The sequence below is a fragment of the Fragaria vesca genome, linkage group LG1 (genome assembly GCF_000184155.1).
Source record: "Fragaria vesca subsp. vesca linkage group LG1, FraVesHawaii_1.0, whole genome shotgun sequence".
NCBI lineage: Eukaryota > Viridiplantae > Streptophyta > Magnoliopsida > Rosales > Rosaceae > Fragaria > Fragaria vesca.
In genome coordinates this window covers 20,190,081-20,195,828 of record NC_020491.1, presented here as the reverse complement: position 1 = coordinate 20,195,828, position 5,748 = coordinate 20,190,081, and the positions used below count along the sequence as shown (strand labels likewise).

Genomic DNA, 5,748 nt, shown 5'->3' with positions numbered 1-5,748 from the left:
CTCTCTCTCTCTCTCTCTCTCTCTCTCTCTCTCTCTCTCTCTCTCTCTCTCTCTTTGTGCTCGACTCCAACTCTAGATCAGAGCTCCTAGGAGCAAAGCTTGAAGAACATACCACAATTGGCCAGAGACTTTGTCGGAGGCCGCGGTTTGATCTAGTGGCAGTTATGGTATGTAGAGGAGCAAGTTTGGAAGATGAGATCAAGGATAAAGGAATCGAAAGACTCCAAGGCCAACGCCATCGTCCCATTGCAGAAGCTCCAAACTCACTGCCCGGTTTGGATTGGCATAATCCATTGACAGAGGAAAAGATTCTGACGCCGCTGCTACTGCCTCGGCGAGGTGATCAGAGAAGGCCATGAGGGATGCGACAGTGTTAATGAAGATTGGAGCTTGTATATGTGTTTGTCCATTTGCTGCTACTGTTGAGATTTGAAGGATAATTGGCTGCTACTGTTGAGATTTGAAGGATAATTGGCTGCTACTGTGGTCTATTGGAAGTTGGAACGGTAAGTTGCTTCTGTTGCTATGAGATGTGCTGGAAGGGATTGTGATTTGGGACGAAATCTGGAGATTGGATTGTGCCTAGTAAAAGTTTTGTGCTTTGTGACCTCACCCTTCAAATCGTAATGTTTGGATGACTAAGAGTCCTGCTACTATGCTCCCTTACATCTGCTATTGTGTGCTACTGTACACAATAGCAGTGATATAAATGAGGTTGATTGGTTTGGGTTTGTGTTGATTAGTAGGTGATTCATATATGAATGAGGTTTGTTTTGAGGACATGAATAAGATTTGTTGATCTGAATGAGGTTTGTTTACGGGTTAAACCATTGCTTGTTGCGGTAGATGCAGTTTTAAAGTTCATTAGTAGTGATACATACAGTAGCAGTAGCGCTATCATCAGAGTGGGCAGTAGCAGCGCGCTAGCATCAAAGTCGGCAGTAGCAACGCGCTAGCATCAGAGTCAACAGTAGCAGCTTTGCTTGATTCCGAAGAATTGCCTAAAAAAAATTACAATAGCACCTTTTTATCGGGGGTGCTACTACAATGTGCTACTGTGCTAGTCGACAATGTGTTACTGTGCTACTCATTAACAGTAGCAGTTGATATGTAGTGAAGGGTATTCTGGTAAAATTATAGTGATAGACGGCACGTGGATATTAGTTTGTCCTAATTTGTTAATATTTGTCCTTAAATGTATAAGATATTATGTAAATGATGTATTTGTAAACTGAAATTTGGTCAGTAACTAATATGTAATTTACTATTTAACAATTCAGCATCAGCATGTACAAGACCATAAATAGTGATAACCTCATTTCAACCCCTTATAAAACCAAATTACCCGTTTAAGGTTCTGATTCAAATATGATAACAAACTAGTTGCACCCAAAACAAAACGATAAAAACCTTATTGTTCAACTTAAATAGCCCTTATCACCACCGAGTACAATCAAGCTAACACTATCTTCTGTAGAACAGCCTTAATCTTTTCGACATTTATAATTTCCACCGTGGTTGAGATCGAGTTGAGGCTCTTTTCCCCTTTCTTCGATCACCATCTTTTAGATTCTAGCACGAAGACGTACGTACTTTTTGCTATAAAACAACCTACGTAAGGTGTTTGACTCGATATGAGACCATATATAAAACAAGTACAAAGAAAAAGGAAAAGAGTTTATATGCAAATATTTAGCATACATTCAAACAAAGAAACAGTATATTATCCCACGAACTTAAATATTAGTACTTCCACAGTTCCACAATCCCACTGATGCTATCCACACAATGAGAGCAAGGAAAAAAAAAAAAAGAACAAGAAGTTCATGCAATGATGCAAACACAAAAATACCAGAATTAATTAAGAGATAGATCAAAGAAGTACGTGACCCTGATTTGAATCATGCAATTATCCAATAACGTGCTCCTTCATGCTGAACGACATTTTTTGTGGGTTGTGAGGTACTCCAAAAACTTATTCACATACACATTTTGCCTCTCCCTATCTCCAATCAACAGCTTCAACTCCTTGGCCTTCTCCCTGTAAACCTTCCCCTCCTCTTTCTCTATCACCATCCTCAGCGACTCCGCCACCGCCTCACTCGTAAACGACCCGTCTTGCTTGTCCCTCGGCAACTCATAACCCACCTTCTTTTCCGTGAAATACCTCGCATTAAGTCCCTGGTCATTCGACATAGGCAACAGCACCAATGGTCTTCCAAATGTCAACGCCTCCACCACCGAGCTCCAACCAGAGTGACTGAGAAACACACCGAACGAGTCATGTGCTAGAATCTTCAGCTGTGGAACCCAACTCCTGCACACCATTCCCCGCCCTTCATTTCTCTCCTCAAAACCCTCCGGCAGCTTTACAGCATCCTCGCCGGGTTTGGTTCTCAGCGCCCAAAAGAAGGGTAACCCAGACTTCTCCAAACCTAGGGCTATTTCCGTCGCTTCCTCTTGACATGGGATTGCTTCCGTTCCGAAAGCAACGTACACCACCGTGTTTTTGCTCTGACGATCCAACCAGTCCTTTATTGACAGCCACGTTTCATTGTCGTTGTTGTCTTCCGGCGTAGTAGAGAGTACACCAACCGGTAGAACGGTTTTTCCGTGTATAACTTAATTGCAGAACGTTCAACCATTCTGGTTCGAACTCTGCACAGCTTCTTTCAGCAATCAAGTCACAGCTTCTCAACGTCTCCATGAACCGATACACGTCCGAGACGTTTGTTTCGTCTCCAATTAGTCTCTTATAGATCCGAAGAACCTCGAACAACCGCCACGCCACGGTTGTTTTGAATGGCACCCACTTTTGCTGCACTGTGTGGTCCTCCGGTAATTTACGGTCATCAGAGGGTACTGCCGGCGAGGTTGGCCCCAGGAAGGTTACAGCGGCGGCGAGCACAATGCAGAAGAAGGCGGTTGGTATCCCAAGAGTTCTAGCTATTTTGGGCACCCAGTAAGGTGCGAAGTCAAAGAGAAGCCAATCGGGGTTGGAAGATGTAAGGAATTGGGTGATGGGTTCTTGGAGAGAGTCGTAGGCAATCTTGAGATGGAAGACCGGCTCCTCGGTTAAGTCCGCGGTGGCCTTGGCACCTTCTGGAAGGTTCGGATTATGTGGCAATGGAAGCTTCACGAAGGTGATTTGGTGGGAGAGTTCTGGAGGGAGAGGCGGGAAGCGGTCAATGTTTCTTGGGGTGGAGATGAATGATATTTTGTGGCCTTTCCCGGCAATCAGCTTGGCAAGTTCGAGGAATGGGAGCATATGGCCAAAGGCCAGCCATGGGAACATGGCTATGTGAAGCTTACTGTCTTTGTTTATATCGGGCATGGTGGGTTGGACAGTGGTTGATCCCATGGCTTTCTTCTGCTTCATTACATGATTCATGATTAAAACGAGTTGGCTTGCTTGGTTTATATATAGTAGTGTACTCTATTCGTACCTTACCAAATATTCAACTTATTAGCTCATACTTATGTGACACTACTAGACCTCAGCCAGAATAACGTAAGTTTTCCACATTAAGGGTTTGTGGTGGTGAGCATGGCTCATTATAGACTTGATACAAGTGATAGTGAACTTAACTATTCTTGTCTTTCCTTGACACTCTCCATGGGGGCTCACCAAACTGGTATAGTTGAATGGAAAGTATATACCAGGATACGATTATCTCTTCTTCTTTTTGTTGTTGTCTGAAACCTGCAGTCAAACCAGTCAGATTCTGGTGCTCCCTAGATATGATTGATTGAGGGTCGCCAGAGAAAGATAAACGAATCACAGCAAGCGGATACAACTCCTCAGTCCCGCCGGGGTTCAACAGGTCGCATGCAGAGAGGAGAGAAGGAAGTTTGGTGCAGGAGGGCCCAAGGAGCAGCCAAGCCCACTCTCTAGAGGTCCATTCTGGGCCACCAATGGCAGCTGGTTCCAGTTCTAGTGTGATTCGATCTCATCTTATGGAGACGGGCCACACTTCTTTTATTCCTAGGTCAGGCCCATCTCAATCCCACTCTCCAATTCCAACTCATATAAACCAACCTATCCACACATATGTCTCTGAAGAACCATTCCCTTTCGCCGTTTTATTCGAACCCAGCAGTTCCTTCTTGAGAAATATGAGGAAGATGATCCCTATTTAACCACTGATCGAACCCCTCTGATATGGTTCTCATCCCCACAGCTACAAAACAGATTCCCTCCTCCATAAACCTTTCTCTAGCTCCTCCATCCCCCTCCAAAAAATCCCCTTCCAACCCCAAATCTCCTTCTCCTTCACAATCCCCTCAAGGAAGTTCGGTGTCCGTTATTGCAGGATTCTTAGACCGTTTGAGGCTCAAGCGTCAAATAAACTCTCCCATTCCAAAGAAAGGAAGGAGGAATGAGGATTCTCATTATGGGATTCAGGGATTTGAAGGGGACAACGCTCAAGATGGGGTGCTTCACCATTCGAGCCCGAATCGTCCCCAGATTGGAGGGGAAAGGAATTCTGGTAAGCTGAGAGGCCGAGGAAGAAGCAGGGGCCGAGGCAGATCTAGGAGAGGTCGGGGACGAAGAGCTTTGACTCCGGCTCCAATTGGGGGCTTTATCTCTCCATTGCAGAGAGAAGTAATCTTGAGAGAGACTCTTTCAACCCCTCAAGGTCTTCTGGTGGCTCGACAAATTATGTGTGAGAATTTGCAAAGGCTGGGTACCAATTTGGATATGAGCTATCAAAGTCAAGTGAGTCTCCAACTCCCTGCTGACTTTCCTCCTTGGGAGATGAGCTCAATGCATAACAACCTTCAGGTAATGGCTCTTCCTCCCCTCTCGGAATCCATCCCGATTATCCATGACCCAATAGCTCCCATGTTGAAGAAATTCAACATTCTGTTCTAGTTGATCCCCAAATCCAAGTACAGCTGAGCCCTGCACGATTTACTGTGGACAACCTCCTAGAGCTGACTGAGGCTGAAGCTCTTCTGAACAATGGCATTGGTGGCTGGCCAGACGCAGCCACGAACCAGAAATGAAGCTCCTTTCTTGGAATTGTCAGGGTCTCGGGACTGACCTGACAGGTAAGAATCTGAGAAAATTGAGGAAAACTCACAGCCCTGAGCTTCTGTTTCTTATGGAGACCCATCAACAGGAATCCACTCTCAAGTTTTAGAAAAAGTCTTTGCAGTATGATCAGATGTATGTGGTGAATCCTGCTGCAACGAGTAGTGGAGGTCTTGCTCTGTTTTGGGACAAATCGGTCCAGGTCTCTTGTATTACTAGTACGGATAATTTTATCAATGCTTCGGTTTATTTTGTTTCGGATCAGATTAGGTGTAATGTTTCATGTATGTATGGCAGTCCTTATGGAAATCAGAAAAAAGCCTTTTGGGCGTTCGGTGTATTCAGTGTTTGTTCCCAGATCTTTGCCTTGGGTTTGTGTTGGAGACTTCAATGAGATATTGTGGATGCATGAGAAATGGGGAGGCCTGCTCAACAACTTTGGCGAATGGAACTTTTTCAGCGTTTCATTTCGCAAGCAGGCTTGAGTGATTTGGGTTTTCAGGGGCCAAGATTCACCTGGTTTTGCATTCAGAATGGTAGGGTTAGAATTAAGGAGAGGCTCAATCGTGGTTTTGCAAACCCGGCTTGGAGTGTGTCCTTTCCTCTTTCCCAAGTGATGCATCTTCCTAAACTGGCTTCAGACCACAGACCAATCTTATTGGATACAAATTCGTCAGGCTCTTTCATGCCAAGGATTTTCATATTTGAAT

The 5,748-nt window shown here is 44.7% G+C and overlaps 1 pseudogene; it reads right to left on the bottom strand.

Moving 5' to 3' along the window:
- Positions 1 to 1,929: 1,929 nt before the first annotated feature.
- On the bottom strand, positions 1,930 to 3,391 carry LOC101314033 (annotated as a pseudogene).
- Positions 3,392 to 5,748: the final 2,357 nt, after the last annotated feature.